This window comes from Ursus americanus, chromosome X, assembly GCF_024610735.1.
Source record: "Ursus americanus isolate L20-20 chromosome X, mUrsAme1.1.p, whole genome shotgun sequence".
NCBI classification, from domain to species: Eukaryota; Metazoa; Chordata; class Mammalia; order Carnivora; family Ursidae; genus Ursus; species Ursus americanus.
The window spans coordinates 110,184,546-110,208,086 of NC_142164.1; the positions used below are offsets into that span (position 1 = coordinate 110,184,546).

At 40.7% G+C, this 23,541-nt stretch overlaps 1 long non-coding RNA gene and 1 pseudogene across 1 annotated transcript in view; both read left to right on the forward strand.

Moving 5' to 3' along the window:
* Window positions 1–1,700: 1,700 nt before the first annotated feature.
* LOC123796559 (uncharacterized) overlaps window positions 1,701–23,541 on the forward strand; it is a 268,080-nt gene continuing 246,239 nt past the window's right edge. The window contains exons 1-2 of the long non-coding RNA XR_006780776.2: window positions 1,701–2,061; window positions 12,245–12,350. This is a non-coding gene — a long non-coding RNA (uncharacterized LOC123796559). The remainder of the gene's footprint in view (window positions 2,062–12,244; window positions 12,351–23,541) is intronic.
* On the forward strand, window positions 21,382–21,499 carry LOC123796560 (U2 spliceosomal RNA; annotated as a pseudogene).

Consider the following 23,541-nt stretch of genomic DNA (forward strand, 5'->3'; position numbering starts at 1 on the left):
CCACATATTAAGAACAAACAAATAAATAACAGTGCCTTGATCTTTCAAAAGAGAAAGGCCATGAATTCCCCAAACTGTAGGCTGGTGAATTTGGTATTGATTTTAAGCTAGATGTCGGCAGACTCTTTCTCTAAAGGGCCAGATAATAAATATTTTAGGCTTTACGGACCACATGGTCTTCATCACAACTACTCTCCTCTGCTGTGAAGCATGAAAGCAGCCAATAAGTACACGAATGAGCATGTTTGTGTTCTAGTAAAACTTTACTTTCAAAAATGGATGGAAGGACAGATGCAATACTTTATGGGTTTAAAAAAAGATTGTGAGCCTTTTAAAACAGATGGGTTGATCCTGAGGAGTTTGCATGAATGCAGTGGTCTTCAGCCCTGGCTACACATTAGAGTCACTTGGGGGAAACTTTGAAAAATCCTGGTGCTCAGCCTACATCCCAGAGCAACTAAATCAGAATCTCTCAGATGGGGTCCCAAGAGTCTACCTTTTATTTTTTATTTATTTATTTTGTGGGGGGAGGGGCAGAGGGAGAGAGAGAATCTTAAGCAGGCTCTACACCCATTGCAGAACTCAGTGAGGGGCTTGATCTCACAACCCTGAGATAATGACCTGAGCTGAAATCAAGGGTTGGACTCCTGGGGCACCTGGATGGCTCAGTCGTTAAGCATCTGCCCTCGGCTCAGGTCATGATCCCAGGGTCCTGGGATTGAGCCCCTCCTTGGGCTCCCTGCTTGGTGAGCCTGCTTCTCCCTCTCCCTCTGCCTGCTCCCCCTGCTTGTGCTCTCTCTCTGTCAAATAAATAAAAATAAAATCTTTAAAAAAAAAAGTCAGATGCTTAAACAGCTGAGCCACCCAGGCCCCGTGACACCCCCCCCAAGTCTGTCTTTTATAGAGAATTCCTAAGTGATTCCAAAGTGAAGTCAAGGTCGGGAACCACTGCATGAAATCATGATGTAGTGCTAAATTAACCTCATTTCTTTTTCCTCTTCTTCCTGCTCTTCTCCTCCTTCTCCTGGTGGATGAGGTAGCCAGATAGCTCTGTTGGGGCAAAATAGCAGACACAGTTCATCTGGATTTATGCTAGCCATTTGCCAAAGTCTTTCATAATTGTCCTGATGGACAAATTAGAACAATGTGGGTGGATGACAGAGTCCGTTTCTGATGAATGGAGTGGATATTACTTAGAATTATTTGAAAGTCCCACTCCTCCCCAATGGTGACTGTACAATAGGCGCCCAATACATCTTTGTTTGGGAGGGGACTGGTGTCCCACCCTATAAGAAATGGTTATAAATGAACAGAGATGTGAAACTTGGAAGAGAAAAAAAATTGCAGTGGGTGTCGGGCAAGGGTAAACATGATAGTTGATAGTTGTCTTAAAATACTTGCTGGGCTGTTACAGTGAAGAAAAAATAGCCTTCTTTTGGATATTTCAGGATAGAAATAGAATCATCATGGGAAGCCACCAGGAAGCATTCATTCATTTAACAATTATTTTTTGAGTGACTACTCTGTGCTAGGTACTATTTAGGTACTTGAGACATATCAGCAAACAACACAGGCTAAGATCTATGCTCTGTGGAGCTTACAGTCTAGAGATTTATTTTAATGTGTCTAATTATTAACAGTCAGAAAATAGAATGGGTAGCTTCAGGAGGCATTGCTCACATGTTGGATAACCACTTATTTGAGGTCATTTTGAGCCATGAAACTCCAGTAAGAACCTTCAGCCCCAAGGTTCTCTGAGTCCAAGGAAGTGTCTTGCTTTCTTCTCTTTGGAGTCACCCTTCCTTTTCCTGCCGCTCTCCTAATCCGGGCACTCTTTTTATTTTTTTTATTTTTATTTTTTTAAGATTTTTATTTATTTGACAGAGAGACAGCCAGTGAGAGAGGGAACACAAGCAGGGGGAGTGGGAGAGGAAGAAGCAGGCTCCCAGTAGAGGAGCCTGATGTGGGGCTCGATCCCAGAACGCCAGGATCACGCCCTGAGCCGAAGGCAGACGCTTAACTGCTGTGCCACCCAGGCGCCCCCGGGCACTCTTTTTAAAGGTAATTGTGTCAGAAAGCTTACAGTTTGATTCTTTAAGCTGAGGGTTTCTGGGGCTCTGCACGCATATGCCACCCTGCACATTCTATACAATGGGAAAATGACAACCTAGAATTTGGGGCTGTAAGAATTTGAATTATTTGTCTGTATCTTGAGGTCTCAAAGATCGATGGCTGGTTGGTTGATCCATGGTTCTGGAATGAGGTGTCCTGTTTTGTTTGTGTGCATCTGCTTGCTCTTTTTAACTCTGTCACAACCATGAACTAGGAATGGGTAGAGGTGATAGGGAAGCTATCGATGGTGGAGGAAAGGATCCTCTATTTTCTTTCACTAATCACAGTGATAAACATACACATACACACCTGTGTATATCATTTGCTGTACTCTGTTCTTCTTAGGAGATCAGGATTGGGCATTTGAAATAGGGGTGAGCCATACCCCATCAGGCCACTCTGTCATCTGTGTTCTCTCATTGTGCTCATTCTCTTGCCAACCAACCTCACAGCAAATAATATAAAAATCAGTGTTAAGACATAACCATTCAACAACGTCTTTACTGTATTTGTTTTGTTTTAAGTAAACTGTGTGCCCAAAATGGGGCTTGAACACATGACCCCAAGATCAAGAGTCACATGCTCTACCCACTGAGCCAGCCAGGTGCCCCTGTTTTTACTGTTTTTAACATCAATTGAGAAGTAATTTAATGATGGTTTAAATTAGGTCAGAGGACGCAGGAGTTCCCTGCAGAATTACAGATCATTAGATTTTTCTCTGAAAGCAAGAGAGTGTTGTAGGAAAGTTTAACCAATTCTCCTTACTGCTACATGTGTCTCTTGATACCAGAATGATTCTGTGTGTGTAGCTCAACTGTAGAAACATGGCTGTTCCTCAAGGAGACAGCATGTGTGGTGGGGTGCTCTCCTCTTGGATGTGTCCCTGCCTCAGATTTCTGGGTGGGGCCCAGGTTCTCCAAAGCTGGCATCCTTTTTGGCTCTTGCCAGCCCTCTCAGGAACTGGTGTGCTTACAGGGCTTATGAACTCCGTCTGCTTGACCTAGGTATGCCCCCTTTCTATTAAGATAGCAAGAGGCAACTCCTTTAATACAGTGCGTCCCAACACTGGCCACCCATGAGAATCTGAATATTGATGTCCAGGCCCATGTCTGGAGATCCTGAATTAATTGGCCTGGAGGGAGCACTGAGGATTCTGATGCACAGCCAGGGATGAAAACATTGCTTTAATCAGTTGTAATTTTTGTTCCAAACTCTTGAACATTCTCAAAGTTAGGATAAACTTTAAGGAAAACCATGTAGTAGGGAGAACTTGACTGGATTGAGAATATTTAAATGGCAGTTACAGTGTTCCAACAATGAAAGTTTCAGAATGATTCCTTCCAAAAGGGCTTTAGAATCCTTTTAATAACATTTACATATTTCTGTGTAAGATGCAGTGAGTAACTCTTTGATTGTTAGGCTATGCTAGGCTTTGAAAAACATTCGTATATTACCTTAAGTTTTGTACCCTGTGGCTCTGGATTTTCAGCAGCTGTATTGAATTGGCATGTAGATGAGCAGGACAGGATCTAAGCTGTGAAATAGTATGAGAGAGGAATAGAATATGACAGATTGCCACATTCGCTCAAGCTCTGGGAAAATGCTTGTGTAAGAGAGGTACTGAGCTGATACTTGCAGAATAAATTTTTCATGGTCATAAATGACTCATTTCCTTCAATTTAAAAAATCCTGTTGGATTTTTATTTATTTATTTGAGAGAGACACAGAGACAGACCATGAACGGGGGGGAGAACCCAGCCTCATGGTTCCTTAAAGTTTCTCCTCTGAAGTTAGAAGCTTCTGGAATAAGAACCAGTAGTGATGGAATCCCAGCCAGGAACCAGATAGGGAACTTTTTTCCTGAGAAACTCCTCTGCCAAGGCCTGGTCCTGGGCATACTTGATTGCTCTTCCACAGCTTACTTGGAGCTGTCTAGGCAGTCACAGGTAGCAGCCAGCTTAGAGGATGCTGGAGGATGAGGTCCACATAAGAAGCTGGGTTCAAAATACAAGTGGTTGGGGATAGACTCCTAGCTCTTCCTTGGATGGTCTTGCATGAGGAGAATGACCTATAGTAGAGGGCCTTTTGTTCTAAATCTATTTTGTGCCACACAGCAAATCCAGGTGGGTATGGAGGGAGTGATGTACCTTTCCCTCTAACATTGGCATTCCAGGCATGGTGTGGAGATATGGCCAGTGTTGAGGGCAGAGGTGCAGAGATCAGGAGGAAGAAAAGAGGAGATGGGAGTGGAGGGCAGGGGGAGGAAAGTGTTCAGAAGCCTCAGAATCTGGGAAGAAATGGAGGAAGGGTTTCAAAATAAAGCAAAGAACAGCTGGAGCCATGGACCCTTCACGTTCTTCTTGCTCTCCCTGCCTCGCTCATCAATGAGGAACTCCAGGTGGTGAGTGAGGAGGATGTTCCAGGCTACTAGCTTAAAGAGGCACAAGAATGTGAACAAGTAAGGAATAAAGTCCAGGGTTAATAAAAAGCACCTTTACTATTAAATTCTTCTGAGAAATTTTCAGAAGTAAGTTTCCCGGGCATATTTTAGTTTATCTTTCATGTTAGGGAAATGTCAGCTCCTCTCCTCTAATTAGCACTGTTAAAACTCCATGGTAAGATGGGTGACTAGTTTCAAGGGTTTTATTTCTTGTTGCTTTTGTACATGGAGCTGCCATAGCAGCCATAGCAATCAATGTCTGTAGCTTTCATTCCCTTGGAGCTTGGTGTTCTCTCTGACAGTAAGAAATTCTCTTCCTCCATGAAACTGTCATTTTGTTAAAACCTAATGCCTGTCATTTATTCCTTGCAACTAATGTGTATTTTATCAAAGGGTTCAGATGGTTCACAGGGAAGTCCCACAATGCCGGTCTCCACTGGGCGCCATTTTTATTTCCTGAGGCTATTAACTAGCTTACAATAAAAACCTTTAAGTGCTCCTCTTTTCTGAGAAAATTGCTCTCAGAATCAGTAGGACTGAGCATAGGTTCTAATAGAAACAGACGATAAGATCATCTTGCATGTGACCAAGTTCCCATTTAGAACTTGGTTTGTCTGTCTAACCTATGGAATTGTAGGATGCCACACAAATTGTTCCTGAGATTTAAGTTGTACAGAGAGAATTTAGGGTTGTTGACTAAAGATTGATTCTTCCCAGAGGGAGTGATCCATCCAGCTATGTAATAACCCTGGGTGGGGCAGTGGGTGCTTCCTTAGGATGAACGAAGACTCTGAATCTAAGGCAGTTTCTCAACTGTGGTGCTTGTGACATTTTGAGGTGGATAATTCTGTGTAGTGGGGCTGTCCTGTGCATTGTAGGATGTGCAGCATTCCTTGCCTCTACCCATTAGATGACAGCACCTTTCTCCCAGGTGGGACAACCAAAAATCTCTGCAGACACTGCCGAATGTTCCCTGAGGGAAAATAGCACCCCCTGTTGAAAACTACTGACCTAGAGCACACACAACTGTTTGATCTGGTATAGTTGAAGAATGGTTTTGAACAGTTTTCCTAAAATGGCTGCATGACTTTAAGGAGACACTAAAGGGTGACCAGGGATGCTAATTGGAGGAGCTTTACAGAGGTGTCCCTGAGGGGGCCCCAAAAGGGCTGTGAGTGAAGGGGAGATCCCTTGGGGGAGCTTGAGGGAATTATTGATAGGAGCAAGTCCTGGGCTTCTAAGAGCTTGGGAAGCAGCCACCAGTAAGAACACACTCCTTACCCCAAGAGCTGAGAAGACTCTGTGTTAAGAGGTGACTGTCCAGTGATAGGCCCCATCGCCCACAGTGAGGTGTTCCTCTTTGAGGAGGGGTCGGTCAGACTCTTTCATCTGCTTGATGTGGTGTCCTTAGTGCAGAGAGGGAAGAGATTGTTGGTCTTATCTTGATTTTTTATGAAGGGAAAATAGCATTCAGTTCTCTAAACATTTATTTTGTGCCTACTACTTATTATTAGGTTCTGTGTGGGTTATGGAGATATTGGTAGATTGTGTAAGTGGTCAGCAATTATTTACCCTTCTGTATTTATGCCTTTGGGGTAGTCCCTTCCCACACTGATTTTGGGCTTGGCCATGTGATTTGCTTTTGCTTTGGGTCAGTAGCAAATGTAATACAAGCAGAGACCTGAAGAGCTGTTGTTCACTGGGGCTTATCCAGTCTTCAGGGTCTTGGGACCCTGCTGCTGCTGACATGTGAAGAAGGTCAGACTAGTTTGCTGGATGATGAGAGACCAGTGGTCCTGGGGCTCCTATTGCTTCAGCTGACAGCCAACAAGTGGAAGCAGGGATGCCTTGCAGGCCAGCAGTTAACTGATGCAACTTGGCTAAGCACAGCAGAAGACCAGCAAAAGAAAGCCCAGCCCAAGTGCCAGTTCACAGAACTGTGAGTAAAATTGATGGTTGTGGTTTTTAGGTCCTTAAGTTTTAGACTCATTTGTTATGCAGCAAATTGGTACAGAAGCAGATAGATAACACAGTTCTTGCTTTTGGGATCCCACAGTCTAGTAGACCACTAATTTTTCTCCAAGGGAGCCTGCTTGTCTAATTGGACCTTTAGAACCATGGTAGATGGTAATACTAGTTACTAGGTAAAATACTAGTTAAAAGCACAAACTCTGACACCAATGTACTTGAGTTCTGTTAAAAAATTCAACCGAGTAAATTTGAACATCTAGTTGGCTTCATTAAGCGATTCATGAGTCAGGCAGCATCCTGTCTAGCAACAGGGATGCTAGACCGAGGGGGACTCCAAAGAGTTGTACAGAAAGAAAGGATTTTATAGGAAGGACAATGGGGTAAGGAAGTTATTAGCATAAGAAAAGAACAGATTGTTTAGGGAGAAGCAGGGGGGCTTTTACTAGGTGGATTACCTCGTTTTCCTTGGGCAAGGGGAAGGAGTGGAGAGAGCACATGTGACAGATTATCTCATTTGTGCTGATCAGAAAATTCCTGACTGACCAGTTAAGACCACATTCCTCGGGGAGGTTGGAACTGCAGTTAGGTTAGGTATTAAGTCCTGGTTTGGTGACTTGGACTAAGTAATTTCATTTTGGGCCTGTGGTTTTCTTTTTAACAGTTCAAATCCCAGCTCCATCACTTACTAGTTGTGTGATGCTGGGTAGATGCTCAATCTTCGGGTCTCTATTTCCTCATCCGTAAAAAGGAGTAAAATAATAATACCTACTTCATAGAGTTGTCAAGATGATTAATATATACAAAGTTCTTATAACAGAACCTCGGACTTAAAAAGTGTTTTGAAAGTTTTAGCTACATGGGGCACCTGGGTGGTTCAGTTGGTTAAGCACCAACTCTTGATCTCAGCTCAGGTTTTGATCTTAGGGTTGTGAGTTTGAGCCCTGTGTTGGGCTCCACACTGGGCATGGAGCCTACCTAAAAAAAAAAAAAAAAAAAGCAAGCAAGCTTTAGCTATATATGGTTGGTCTAAAATAGAATCAGCATTAAAGTTTTTTCTTTTTCTTTTTAAACAACACTTTCCCCTAAATAGAAATGTATATTTTTTTTTGCTGAAAAATTGAAAAAAAACGAACAGGAAAATGTAAAGAAGAGAACAAATGTCATCTCTCAGATTTTGTGCCAACTTTAACAATACCACACTTGATTTTAAATCAAGCTACTATGATCAGCAGTTGGAGAAAGGTCATTTAAGACACTCAGAGAATAAATGTATCTAGCGCTTAGCCAGGTGGTGCCCCTTTATATAGACTTTTTCAGTGTACTTTTCTCCAGTTGGATTGAAGGGGATCAGGTAGTTCCTTGTACTACAGCAACTGGGGGATAATTTGCAGATCCCAGTGGACTAACTGAAACAGTAGGGCAAAGTGCAAAAGAAAAACGGCGAGGAAGGCAATGATTAGCAACTCCAGACTCATGGAGCATTTTTAACTACAGAGCTCATTCTTATATGCTGCCTCTCTTGATGTACAGGGCTGCTTGATAAGTTCAAAAGGGCAGTTGTTATTAAACCTGCCTTTGCAGAAGCAGAAGCTGCATCTTAGAATGATACAGCAGTTCCCTGAAGTTACACAGGCAGAGACTGGTGGAGCTGGGCTCATGCCCAGGGCCACTGACCTAAAATCCAATGCTTTCCTAACTTCCCCATGGCATCTCACCGAATCTCGAAACAGTGCCTGCTTAGTGGGCAAGACTTAGAGCCAATATTTGTTTCAGGAGCTTTCCAGTGAAGTTAGTATGACTTTATTAGGACAACACAACTACGTATGAGAACACAGTATGGTTTCCAAGCCATGGTAAAGCCTGCAGGGCTAATACTAACTACAGTGTAGGCCAGGCTGTACAGCTGGTGAGACTAGGTGCCATTCATGCATAATTTTACAATCCTAGCAGTAATATACGAGAGTCCCAGTTTCTTCATATTCTTGCCTATGCTTGTTATTATCTGTCTTTTTAATTATAACCATTCTAGTGGGTGTGAAGTGGTGTCAAGTGGTGTCTAAGTTTGGTTTTGGTTTGCATTTTCCTAATGACTAAAGTTGTTGAGTATCTTTCATATGATTATTGGCCATTTGTATGTCTCCTTTGGTGAAATGTCATTCAAATATTTTGCCCATTTAAAAATTTGGTTATTTGTCTTCTTTCAAATTATTTGTTATATGAAAACTCAAGGGTGGGCATATACTTGACCTTGTAGAGCTGCACTGTCTAATATGGTGGCCCCTCACCACATGGGGCTATAGAGCATGTGAAACGTGGCTTGTCCAATTTGAGATGGGCTGCAAAGATAAAATATAAAGTAGACTTCAAACACTTAGTATGAAAAACTGAATGTAAAGTACCTACAGCTTTATTGAGATAGAATTGATATGTAACATCGTGTAAGTTTAAAATGTACAATGTGATGACTTGATACCCGTATATACTGTGAAATGATTACCACATTGAGGTCCGTGAACACATCCATCACCTCATATAGCTGCTATTGCTTTTTGTAGTGAGAATATTTGAGATCTACTTGAATTATTAAATATATATTGAGATGATAATTATTTTGGGTAGATTAAAATGAAATACAGTATTAATTTACCATCTTGAAGTTTTTTGAAAAAATTATGGCTACTATAAAATTTAAAATTACATACATGGTTCATAATGTATATCCATTATATAACGCTGTTTTAGAACCTTGACTCTCAGAAATTTGGATCTTTATCTGTAGAGGAATGGGAAGGCATCTGTGGGTTTTAAAAATTATGACCACTTTTTAAAAGAAAGAAATTATTTTTTTTTCAAATTTTTATTTAAATTCTAGTTAGTGAACATACAGTGCAATGTTGGTTTCAGGAGTAGAATTCTGTGATTCATCAGTCACATAAAACACCCAGTGCTCAACATGACAAGTGCCCTCCTTAATACCCATCACCCTTCTAGTCTATGCCCTGCCTACCTTCCTCCATCAACCCTCAGTTTGTTCTCTGTCGTTGAGAGTCTCTTATGGTGGGATGCCTGGGTGGCTCAGAGAGCTAAGCATCTGCCTTTGGCTCAGGTCATGATGTCTGGGTCCTGGGATCGAGCTCTGCATCAGGCTCCCAGCTCAGCGAGGAGTCTGCTTCTCCCTCTCCCTCTGCCTCTCTCCCCTGCTCATGCTCTCTGTCTGTCTCTCTCTGTCTCAAATGAATAAAAAAAAATAGAAAGAGTCTCTTAATGGTTTGTTTCCCTCTCTCTCTCTTTTTTCCCTGTCTTATATGTTCATCTGTTTTGTTTTTTAAATTCCACATATGAGTGAAATCAAAAGTATTTATCTTTTTCTGACAGACTTATTTCATTTTACATAATATGTTCTAGCTGCATCCACATCATTGTGAATGGCAAGATTTCATTCTTTTTGGTGACTGCATAATATTCCTTTGTCTAGCTATACCACATCTCCTTTCTCTATTCATCAGTCAATGGACATTTGGGCTCTTCCATAGTTTGGCTATTGTTGATAATGCTGCTATAAGCATCAGGGTACATGTACCCCTTCAAATCTGTATTTTTGTATCCTTTGGGTAAATACCTTGTAGTACAATTACTGGATTGTAGGGTATTTCTATTTTCAACTTTTTGAGGAACTTCCATACTATTTTCCAGAGTGGCTGCACCAGTTTGCATTCCCATCAACAGTGTATTCCCCTTTCTCTGCTTCCTTGCCAACATCTATTGTTTCCTGTGTTGTTAATTATAGCCATCCTGACAGGTGTGAGGTGGTATCTCATTGTGATTTTGATTTGTATTTCCCTAATGATCAGTAATGTTGAGCATCTTTTCATGTGTCTGTTAGTCATCTGGATATCTTCTTTGAAAAAGTGTCTATTCATGTCTTCTGCCCAAAAAAGAGATTACTTTGTAGTGTGGGGAATAGATCAGAGGGAACAGGGGTGGAGTAGGTGGCTTTGCAGTAGTCCAGGTGAGAGATGATAGCCACTTGATTGTGATTGGGAAAAACAACTTTCTGTTCAGTATCTCTTAAATAATCACAGTTCTGGAGAAAATGTGAAAAAGTTATGTAGCAGGATATCTGTCAAGGCAAATATCTAATGGAATGTCCTTCACAAGGGAGCTGCTTAAGAGTCTAGATTCTTCTGTGTCTAAGGTGAAGACCACAGGTTACCTGGAGCACGTACACTTGTTCAAGGAAGAGCCACTTTTTATTTTATTTTATTTTATTTTATTTTATTTTATTTTATTTTATTTTATTTCTTAAGATTTATTTATTTATTTTATTTTATTTTATTTATTTATTTTTTTTTTTATTAATAACGATTTTTTATTATATTATGTTAGTCACCATACAGTACATCCCCGGTTTTCGATGTAAGGCTCGATGATTCATTAGTTGTGTATAACACCCAGTGCACCATGCAATATGTGCCCTCCTTACTACCCATCACCGGTCTATCCCATTCCCCCACCCCCCTCCCCTCTGTAGCCCTCAGTTTGTTTCTCATAGTCCATAGTCTCTCATATTTATTTATTTTAGAGAGAGAGAGAGAACAAGTGGGAGGGAGAGAGAATCTCAAGTGGATTCCACACCGAGCACAGAGCCTGATGTGAGGCTTGATTTCACGACCCTGAGATCATTAACTGAGCTGAAACTGAGTCGGACGTGCTCAACCAACTGAGCCACCCAGTTGCCCAGGGAAGAGCCATTTTTTTTTTTTAAAGATTTTATTTATTTGTGAGAAAGACAGCACAAGCAGGGGAAGCAGGCAGAGGGAGAGGAAGAAGCAGGCTTCCTGATGAGCAGGGAGCCTGATGCAGGGCTCAATCCCAGGACCCTGGGCCCAGGACCTGAGCTGAAGGCAGACGCTCAACCACCCAGGCGCCCCAAGAGCCACTTTTTATTTTTTTAATTTATTTTATTTTTTTTTATTTTTTAAAGATTTTATTTATTCATTCAACAGAGAGAGAGAGAGACAGCCAGCAAGAGAGGGAACACAAGCAGGGGGAGTGGGAGAGGAAGAAGCAGGCTCCCAGCGGAGGAGCCTGACGTGGGGCTTGATCCCGGAATGCCAGGATCACGCCCTGAGCTGAAGGCAGACGCTTAATGACTGAGCCACCCAGGTGCCCCAAGAGCCACTTTTTAAATGGCAACTCTATACCATGCAAAATGTGGCACTCGACCATGATAATGATTTGGCTTTGACCCTGAGCAAGGGGAACCATTGGAGGCTTTTGAGCATAGGAGTGACATAACCATCAAGTCATTGCATTTTTTAAAAGGATTTTATTTATTCATCTTAGAGAGCACATGGGAGTAGGGAGAAGGGCAGAGGGGGAGGGAGAGGGACAGAGAATCTGAAGCAAACTCCGTGCTGAGTGTGGAGCCTGATGCGGGGCTTGATCTCATGACTGCAAGTTCATGACCTGAGCCGAAATCAAGAGTTGGACACCCAACTGACTGAGCACCCTGGTGACCCAAGTCACTGCATTTTAATTAGATGATGCTGGCCACTGTGCTGAGAATAGACTGAGGGGGGTGGGCAAGGGTGGGAGAAGAAAGACCCATTTATGGAAACAATTCTTTATTGATTGGCATTTTCATTGTTCCCATTTTCTCTAAGCAACCAAGAAATCAGTATGGAATATTTTATTACATCTTTCCTTTATTTTCTTAAGATAAATTCCAAGAAGTGGAAGTTCTGGTCAATGAGGACATCTGTTATTATGACTTTTGTCAAATCGCCTTCCAGAAAGTTGGACCCAGTTTATATTGCTGCCAACTGTGAGTAAGAGCACCTGCTTCCCTCTACTTGTGCCAGCCCTTGGCAATATTACTGTTTCCTAAACTTAATCAATCCGGAGTTCCAAGTATGCCTTTAGAATATTTCTTATATAAACTAGACCATTTTTACCCCCATGAAACACCTCTCCCCACTGTACCTTAGTTCAGCTATTCCGTTAAAATTTGGGTCAATTAGATATTCAATCATTTCTGGTTGGTGCCAACAATATATTGTTTTTCCTGTTCTTGAAGGTGGGAAGACCTTGTCGAATTGGTGTGTTATTTGATTTCCACTGTAGTATTTTTAAAAGGAATTAGATGAGAAACCCAAAATAAGTATAGAAAATCAAGTCTGAATGTTTTTTGGAACTTATTATTGGATATTAAACTTTTGGTGAATTTTTAATCAAGAATCTCATAACTATTAAAACTCAAAAGAAAACTTATTACATGCTGGCTTAATTATGAAGGCAGAGTGAATTTTACTTTTTTTTGTTAATTTTTTTCAGTTAAGATTGACCACTAATCTTTGAATTTTTCGGAAGGAGGCCTCTTTTCCAAAGATTTTTTTTTTTTAAAGCTAGAAGCCTTAATCAACAATTTAGAATTCTTTGTTGGGAGAAAAAAATCAAGCATAAACTACAGCATGTTTATAAGTATGTGTGCTTATATTTAAGTATAAGTTCTTTTTTTTTTAAAGATTTATTTATTTTTAGAGTGAGAGAGGTGGGGGGAGGGGCAGAGGCAGAGGGAGAGAGAATCTCAGGCAGACCACCCCCCCCCACACCTGAGCATGGAGCTTGGCATAGTGCTCGATCCCAGGAACCCTAGGTCATTACCTGAGCAAGACTAAGAGTTGGACACTTAATGGACTGAGCCATCTAGACACCCCTATTTAAGTATAAATTCTATTTCTCTTTCATCCCTGAAGTATCACTCGAAATTAATTTTAAGAGAACATTGACCAGGCCTCTCAAAAGTTAAATAGAGGAGTGCTCCTGCAATTCAATTATGTTTTCATCTTTCAGATTAGTCACAGGTTGAAGCCCTAGTTTCATATGCTGAAGAGATCACCTAACTGACTTGTTCATAATTCTCATTTTTTTCCTTATGAATAATTTCCCTCAAAAGGTAACCTTTGTCTTCTATGGGCACAATAGAAGTGTTTATATAGAAATAGCAAAGGAAAAATATTATATTTTGTGATATTTTGAGTCGTAAAACAGAATGATGCTTCTGCACTCCACAGCTATCTTTTTTCTATTTCCCAACGTGGAGGTTTAGAAGAGGATTGACCTGCTATTGTAGTTGTGTAGGAGGGGGAACAACAGGGCTCCTGTTAGGTAGGAGGAATGGGTGCCCACAGGTATGGAGAGGGTTAGAGCTAATCAAGAATCCAAAAAAAAAAAAGAAAAAGAAAAGAAAAAAAAGTCACAAACCTGCCCCTGATGTCTCACATTTCTGAGATTAGACCATTCCTTATGTTTAATTGGTCCTCATTGATTCTTCCAGAAATTTCTTTCTCCTTCCTAAAATCCTCCAGCTTTGCATCTTATGCCATCAGACTTTACCACCTTCTACGCTTTCTTGTTGAAGTCATCTCCAGATGCCTGGGCCACTCTTCTTCCTTGAAAAAAAAAACGTATCTTCAGGCTTCCTGTCATTCTTTCCAGCACTACTTCTGCATAATTCTTGGTGATTTCAATACAGTTGATTCTCATTATTTGTGATACTTATGTTCTATGAAGTAACAATGAACACTGAATTTGTGAATGTTGAACCACTGCCCCTTGTGAGAAATATAGGTGTAAGTTGTTGGGAGCCTCTGGTTACAGCATTTTCATCAACTGATCAATATGTAACCTTGTTTTATGTGTGTTTCTGTTCAAAGACACATTATTTAATATGTATTATTGATTCATTCACATTGCACTCATAGCCAACAGCACTATAACTCAGGCCTGAAAGAAGCTTATCTAACATATATATTTTCTCCATAAAGTACATCACAGCCTTCGTGCACTTAGAAATAGTAGACAGCACTTCAGCATGACTCTTGAGCCATTTTAAATAGTGAAGTTACCAACAAAAAGCACAAACATGCAGAAAACACAGCACTAAATAGACCGTGAAAAGGACACTTGTTTACAGTATGAAAGCCGAAACAAGAAGGCAGTGTCACCTTGTTTGACCTCAGCTATGAGAGTGTGCATTGGGCAACTAGAGTTTTTTGCCCCGCTGCACATGTCCACAAAAGACTACTAATGCACCATCAACATCAATTTTGAGGTTACACAGAAATTTTAGCAAGTAGGTGAATTCACAAATACAGAATCTGCAGATAATGAGGATGGACTGCATCTATGCTAATGATCTTTTTAATAGTATGATCTCTTCAGTTCTTGATTTCTTTTCTGCTGACAGTCTTATCTACCACACTCTTTCAGGCATGCATCCCCAAGGTCATGCCAAATATTATGGAAGGACAGCATTTGTATTCATATTCCTTCCCTCCCTCTGAACATTTCTTCTTCACGCAGAGTTCTGAAAGTGTCAGAACCAGGATAAATTTTTCTTTAATGTCCCATCCTCTTTGTTATGGACCGAATGTTTGTGTCTCCTGCAAATTCATATGCCGAAGCCCTAACCCTATTATGGCTATATTTGGAGATTGGACTTTTAAGGAAATAATTAAAGTTAAGTGAGGTCATACAGTGGGGCTTGGATCCAATAGAATTCGGTGTTTTTACAAGAAATGACACCCTACTGCAGCCAGGAAGAGAGCTCCCACCAGAAACTGAACCCTGCTGGAAATTTGATCTTGGACTTTCTAGCTCCTAGAACTGTGAGAAAGCAAACGTCTGTTGTTTAAATCACTCAGTCTATGGTATTTTGTTAATGGCAGCCTAAGCTAAGACATGCTTTTCAGGTATTTTTCTCTCTAAAAGACATTTCTCACTGTCCCACCTAGGTCTGTTGTCCAAAAGAGGTATTCTCTACTTCAGCCTTTTCCTACCCACCATCAAAACCTGTCTTTTATGTATTCCTCAGTATTTTACTTTTCTAAAGTTGGCTTACTAATAGACTAATTACCATTGACTAGGATTACTTCTATTATATCTACTAACATTTTAATTATAAAAATAATATATGTTTGCTTTGGAAAATACAGAAAAATAAAAAGAAAATTAAAATCACTTTAATTCTAAAGTGTTGACATTTTGATACATTTCCTTTCAGTCTTTTTTTTTTCTGTGAGAACTTGCCCAGTTCTTGGTTGCAAATCACATCAAGTAACTCTCATTACGTTGAACAGAAAAGAAGCTTATTGGTAAGGTGTTCGAGAGCTCAGAGAAAATATGGGAAACTTCGCGAACCTGATTTAGACTGTAGGAAACTGAGCCACCAGAACTTCTTTCAAGGACTCTCCAGTGGTGGAGCAGTTTGATTTGGGCCCTCCTGTTGCCCCAGCTGGACGTAAAGTACTGCTACGCTGGACACTGGGTGCCCTCTCAGCACCACTGGATGAATTCCAACTGACCTTGCTTCTTTGAGTCACTAACTCAAGATTTGAAGACCAATGTGGGAGTGTCGATTGGCCAAACTTAGGCAGCGTGCCCTTAGCCTGGCAGCCAGGGCTCAGGGAAAGCCAAGATCTGGTCTTTTCTCTTTGTTAGCGGGAGAGAGGAACTGATTCCCACAAGATTCACACAATGGCAGATTCTCCAAATTTAGGGACAGCATTCAGATCCTGGGAAGCCCGTCCTAAAATAACAAAAAAAGCCAAAAAAAAAAAAAAAAAGCCAAAAAAATGAATATACAATATTCATGTATATCTTTCTTTCCAGATTTTTATGTCACAGCAATGAAGGAAATGTGTGACGTTTACTGTCCTTACCTATATTTCTGGCCACAAGGCAATATCTAGTATTTAAAACTTCTGCCTTCCCGTACATATTTCAAGTCTCCTTTGCCAGCAACCTGTATCTCAGGTGCTCAGTGTTTTTCATTTAGTAGAGTTACTCAAACCTTCATTCCTAAGGAAATGGAACCCTTGGTGGTTTTGCTTGGATTTGCTTGTCTTAACATGTCTTTAATTTTTATCACCAGACATGAAAATAGTACGAGGCACCATGGGACTTACTTCATTTTGCTTGTACTTAGTCCTGTCTGCATTGAGCAGTAGCAGCTCAGCTAACCCTTGATAGTAAGGATACAGTCAAGACGATAACCTCCTACCTCTTTTTTTTTTTTTTTGCCTTTTTTTTTCCTCGGGGAAAGCAGAAGCTGACATGGTAATGCGAAAGTCTTGGCTTCTCTCTCTATGAAAACCATTGTTGCAGAAAATGTACTGCTTTAGGTACTAAAGCACTTTATAAATATTAACTCCTTTAATTCTTACAAAAATACCATGAGATTTTACATTTTATGGAGAGGAAAATACAGGCACAGAGAAGTTAAGTAACCTATCCAAATTCACACAGCTAAAAAGCAGTAGAGATAGGATTTAAACCCAAGTTCCTGCTCAGTATGATGTAGTATTCAGAGTTGTTTTGTGGAATGGAGAGGAAATCAAATTTCCTGCATACCAAATTGTGGGACAGCACTAGAAAAGCCCCGTGACAACTCTGTAAGGTGTTCTATCCCTGCCAGGTGAAAGCAAGATGCTTCTGGTGTTTATCTGAAAAGACAAAGGTATTTGATAGATCTAAAACTCCATAAAGATAAGGATAGGCATTTTTGTTTGTTTTGTTCACTGTAATATCCCTAGTACCTACAAAATTACCTGGAACACTAGATGTTTAATAAATGAATGAATATCAGATATCAGGGACTGGGTTAACTTTCCCCAGTAAGAAGGCCACATCTGGAAAAGCAGCTGCAATTAAAATCACGCCCCAGTGAAGCTTATGTCAGCCCACCATCATCCTCTAAGAAGCCCCATCCTCTGCACTGGACAGACCAGAAGGTTAAGTGGGGATATACTAGGAATCACCATACCTGCATTTCTTGGGAATTTCATGATCATGCTAATTGCTACAATTCCCTCAGATATGATATTGCTCTTTATTTTTCATTTTAAGTGGACGGGGTAACCGGGGGGGGGGGGGCGCTTCTATTTGGCTTATTTTACCTGTGGATCAGAGACAATATGCAGATGCTACCAGCGACAGACAAATCCTTAGAAAACAGGCAAACTATCATGGGCTGAGTCCAGAGTGTCATTATGTCCATTTTAAAGCAGATTTGACTTGGACTCAAACTCTATCACCTGAATCTTCTAAAGCTCCACTCTAATTAGTGAGTGGCAGTGGTGTTAACTCAGAGCCAGTGTTTAGTAATCTCTGAAAAGGTGTTTTCCCTTGCCCAGTTGCACAGTTTCTTTGGTAAATATTCACAGGTCCCTTTGGGAAAGGATAGAAGGAAGATGGCCAATGTATTTTCGTGAAGTAATTTTAGGACTCTTCTTTAAAGGCTCTCTGGCTTTCTTTCATTAACGGGCTTCAGGGCCTGTGAATTGAGATAGGCTCCCTATGTAGGGCAACTCTAACAAGGACAGAGAATTGCAGAGTCTTCAGATAAGACATGAATGGCCTCATCAGATGTGGGAGGAAGGGTGGCTTGAACTGAAGATTGAGTTTGGGATTTGGGTGTTTGAGTTCTTGAAATCCTTCCACAATTGCAATTCTCAAGATACACTCTTTCTTTATTGATGTCCTAACTTTTGTATAAGGGATTTAATGAGGCTGGGTTTCAATTGACATTATGGATTAACTCCCCATTAAAGTGGGGGTTTGATTTTAGGTAGTTTTATACTGCTGCTACAACAAATAAGACATTCTTTTTTAGCACAGACTTAAGTCCCTAGTTTTGCTTTTAGTCAAGAATTAGGGACTTCAGTGTGTCATTCTCTCTCTAAATTTTCTAATATTAGCTGTGTCACTCTTCAGTCTTGATTTCTTTTTTTTCTTTTTCTTTTTTTTAAGATTTCATTTATTTATTTAACAGAGAGAGACAGCCAGCGAGAGAGGGAACACAAGCAGGGGGAGTGGGAGAGGAAGAAGCAGGCTCCCAGCAGAGGAGCCCGACGTGGGGCTCGATCCCAGAACGCCGGGATCACACCCTGAGCCGAAGGCAGACGCCCAACGACTGCGCCACCCAGGCGCCCTTCAGTCTTGATTTCTCATGCTGTTATATATGGCATTACCGATGTGGTCCCCCAACACTTGCTTTCAAGCAGATACTGGAAAAGTTGTAATTTGATTAGCTGCTTTTCCACGCTGGGCCACGGGTTATCAGATTTCTATTCCTGAAGGTTCACTGCCTTTACCCCAACTAGGTTATATAATCAAGTCTAGATTCTCCTCAATTCTAGATCTGCTGTCTGAAGTCCCCTCATTGTAACAATTGCTGATCCTGTGTTTCATGACATAAAGTGATTTTATCTTAAGTAGAAAGGGAATTAATTGGAAAGGCATCAATATTTCATGGAATTGATGGGAAAGCTATTGAACTGGACTTAGAAGATGGACCAGAACTAAGGAAATCTGGGTGGGAGGAACTGCAGAAAATGTCATGGGCCAGGCCCTTTAGGTTCCACTGTTCTTCTCACTGGGCATTGAATGCTGCTGTGACTGATGATAATGGAAGGGATCCCAGACTTCCATCTTGCCGTCTTATCTGGCTGAGCATAGGTCATGTGCCATGTCCTTCTCAGTTGCCTGTGTCCAGGGAAAGAATGTCCTTGGCTTTTGGTATCTTGGCTTTTGGTGTCTATGGGGAGGAGGCCTTATTCGTACCCAAGATTTGAACAATGACAGATTCCTCACATTTAGAATGTGGACGTACAGAATGACATTGGGGTCACAACTTTGAGTAAAGGGTTAACCTCAGCACTGGGCTGATACAGGTCTGCCTATAAGAAAGACCTCAGAGTCCTGTTTCTTTGGAAACTGTGGTGATCAATAAACATGGAATGTTGTGCCTGTTTGGTTTGTTGTGAAGCCTTATCTGTGAGACTGCTTCTGGACTGGGTCTGCTGGGGGCTAACATGCAGATTTTGGGCCTTTGTCACTAGAACCATCTAAAAGATTGTTGGGAAGCTAAAGCCATGGTTTCTCTCTGTCAAGGTGACCTTGGGTATTGTTCTGTGGCAGCCTTGCATTTCTTGCATGGGTGTAGGGGCAAAAGAAGCTGTATACTTGGGTAGCTGGTAAGCATTGTTTTTGTTTCCTATGGGTGCTAAACCAAATTTCCACAAACTTAGTGACTTAAAAAAACATACATTTATTACTTTATAGTTCCATAGGATAGAAGTCTGACATGGATCTTAATGAGCTAGATCAAGGTATCAGCAGGTCTGTGTTCCTTTCTGGAGGCTCTAGTGGAGCACCTGTTTCCTGGCTCTTTTTAGATTCTAGAGGCCTTCTGCATTCTTTGGCCTGGGGTCCTTCCTCCATCTTTATAAAGTCAGCCATGGAGATAGAGTACTTCCCATGTGGCATCACTCTGGTCTCCTCTTCTGCTTCCATCTTCTACTTTTTTTTTTTTTTAAAGATTTTATTTATTTTTTTGACAGAGAGAAACAGCCAGCGAGAGAGGGAACACAAGCAGGGGGAGTGGGAGAGGAAGAAGCAGGCTTCTAGTGGAGGAGCCTGATGTGGGGCTCGATCCCAGAATACTGGGATCACGCCCTGAGCTGAAGGCAGATGCTTAACCACTGCGCTACCCAGGCGCCCCTTCCCTCTTCTACTTTTAAAGACTCATGTGACTGATTACTTTAGGTCCACCTAGACAATCCAGAATAATCTCTCTATTTTAAGGTCAGCTGATTATCAGCTTTTAATTTCATCTCTAACTTTAAATCCTTTCCTCCATTTAATATAACTTATTCATAGGTTCTGGGGATTAGGATGTGGACATCTTTGGGGGACTATGATCCTGCTTACCACAGGTGTCCTGATGAAATGAAGGTGCTGTTTCTTGTCCCCTATCCTTCTACAAAGCTATGTACATGGAGACTAAAGGTGTCTTAAATCTGATTGCCAGTCTGAATCTGCAATCACTGCTGTGTTGATGCCCTTTAGAACCACAGTTTTAAGAGGGCAGACCTTTTTTGGAAGCATTTTCACATGTTCAAGCACAATTTATTAAACCTCTATAGGAGTCCACTGTTATTATGAAAATGGACTAATTTCTTAATTATGTAGCTCCCAGGATGTCTTTGTTTTCCAAAACCTCTGAAAGTAATTCTCAGATAGGATTCTGGGCAATAGATTTCTGGGACTCTGCTAACTATTCAAATCTCCAGAGCTTTAGGACTTTTTTTGGCCAACAGAAAGAATTGAAAGCTACTGTTTTCTTTTAGAGGAAAAGTGCTTTAAAAACCCTGTCTGATATAAATTTTAAATGAAGCCAATATGCTAGGTTGGGCTGTCGTAAAATTATTTTCATCATTGCATTCATTGTGTCAACCAGATCTTTGGCTCCAAATATGCTGTTCGTGTAAAAATTTCATTTCAGCTGTCAGGGTAATCAAAATGGTTTCAAAAGCTTTCCTTGAATACTGAATTGAAATAAAATAATAAAATACACTATCAAATGCCAGATACTATGGAAGGAAGATACCAGATATAGGCAGGTTTTGCTTTTTTAAAAAGTTGATTTTATTAACTTCTTTACTTTGATATAATTTTGAAGTAACTATTCCTGACATATAACAATTTCAGCACAATTCAAGTGGCTTCTCAGACCAAAATCAGATTTGAGACTACATAATTAAACGCACAAAATGCAGAATAATATTTCGCTTATTCATCTTTTGATGCTAGTTTATGTTGTTTAGAGGTATTTTTATAATGTATAATGTATAATTTTGTATAATGGTAATTTATAATGCATGAACAGAGAGACAAATGATGGTTACAAGTTTTATCTTTTAAAATTTTGATACTACAGATCTGTGTTTCTAAAAAACCATAAGCTACAGATGTCTGTAAGTTACATGATCTTATTATTATATTGCAGAATAATCGCTTCTCGGCCTTTTGGCTAAGATCAAGTGTAGTATATTGCAGAATAAAAATGTTGTTGAGCTTGTGGATGACATAAATGTGGAAATGAGAAATAAATTTTGGAGAGAACTCACTGAATAGTCAAAAGGCTATGCAAAATATTATTTAAAAGAAGCTTCTGTTTCAAAACGTTACCTAGCTTAGTCACAGTTAAAAACCAAAATAACCCAGGAACATCAGATCTTTCTGGAGACATCGTGGGGATAGAAGTACCAGATTTGCTACTGTGTGAGTCTGCTGTTACAGAGCAGCAGGGGTGCAGTGTTTTCATCCTCTGCTCTCCTCTTCTTCAAGGAAAGCCTCTTGACAACCTTCCCATCCATCCCCAGGCTTTCACCTCTGACTGCTGCTGTATTTGCTCCTCAAAATTTCTTCCTGCTCTTGGTATTCATTTATTCATCCATCCTTCCATCCAATAACTTTTTGTTGAGTGCCACTTTATAGGAATTTAATTAGAGAAGAATTGGTGAAGGTGGAAATGATCTTGATCTACATTACCTGATCACTTAGACATAGGGAAAACTTCAGGAAAAAGTGAATCAATTGACTCACCAATTTTGAGGGTCTGGATATTGTCATCCATTCTTGCTCACTACTTCTATGAATTCATTGCTGTGTTAGGCAGTGTCAAGATATTAAGATAAAGCAGACATCAATTAGAAAATTGCAAATGGGGATCAATCAGTTGGAGTGGGAATGGAGGATGTGGGAAAGAAGAGGGTAGGCTAGGGAGAAAGGGGCTAGACAAAGTTGCAAGGTGATTAAAATTTTTCATCACCATTTCATGTGCCTAATATCTGTTAGTAGCTTCCCCCTCAAATTTCCAGGACATTCTGTTGCTCTGTAACCAGTGAAGGCCCCATTCCCACTCAACCCCACTCCCATTCTTTACTGGGGGACCATGGCTGTCTCTCTCTCCAGTCTCTGGATTCAGCTTTCTTGATATGTCTCATCTATATACATCATGTCCTATTCTGTTATGGCAGAGTCCTGTTCTAAGGGCCAGTCTTTCCACTTGATTAACTAGCTAATGAAAATATATAAAAAGGGACATTCTCCCTAGAGGCAATGCAGCAATGCTAGTGGCTCTAATGGAACCTAGCAGATAAGCAGGTCTTTTACTACCAAACACACATACCATATAAGTGGTTACCTATTAATAGTCTTGATTTGAGCTTTGCCAAAATACCGCTCCCAGTCAGGAGTGGCAAGTAAATGGTTCTTGCCTAAGTTCTTCTCTAGTAAATGGCAGGAGGGGTGCACGAATTTTCAGTTATGAGTATCTTTCTCTGGGTAAGGGGACAGTGAATTCATATATGTTAATAGTAGAAAAGATTGAAAAAAATGGCCTCAATACTTTTTAGCTTCTCCCATCAACATATGGAGTCTATTTCCCTATCGTTGAAATGGAGGCTGGCATTGGGATTTGCTTTGACCAATAGATAGTGGTGGAAGTGACATCAAGTGAGTTCCAAACCTATGCATCAAGAGGCCTTGTGGCTTCTGCTTTTGTTTGTCTTGGGACCCTGTGACCCACTATGTGAAGGAACTCAGGCAATCTTGCTGGATGATGAAGGACATGCAGCCCTGTCATTCTAGCCTGCCACCTGCCAAACATATGAGTGAGACCACCCTAGATCATCAAGCCACCAGCTGTCTGCCAGCTGACTCCAGATGCACGTGCTGGACTGAACTAGCCCAGTCAGAACAACCAACCAACTCCCCAGATTATGAGCTAAATAAATGGCAGTTGTTTTAAACCACTGGGTTCTGGGGTGGTTGGTTACACAGCAAAAGTTAACGTGTAGGAGTAGTCAATATGAGATGATTTTTAGTCAATAATAGTGAATATGAGATGAGTCAATAAAAATCAATATGAGATTATTTTTATCCTATTTTATTTTATTTTATTTTATTTATTTTTAGAAAGATTTATTTATTTGAGGAGCACCTGGGTGCCTCAGTTGGTTGGGCGTCTGCCTTTGGCTCAGGTCATGATCCTGGGCCCTGGGATCGAGCCCCATGTTGGGCTCGCTGCTCGGCAGGGAGCCTGCTTCTCCTTCTCCCTCTGCCTGCTGCTCCCCCTGCTTGTGCTTTCTCTCTCTCTATCAAATAAA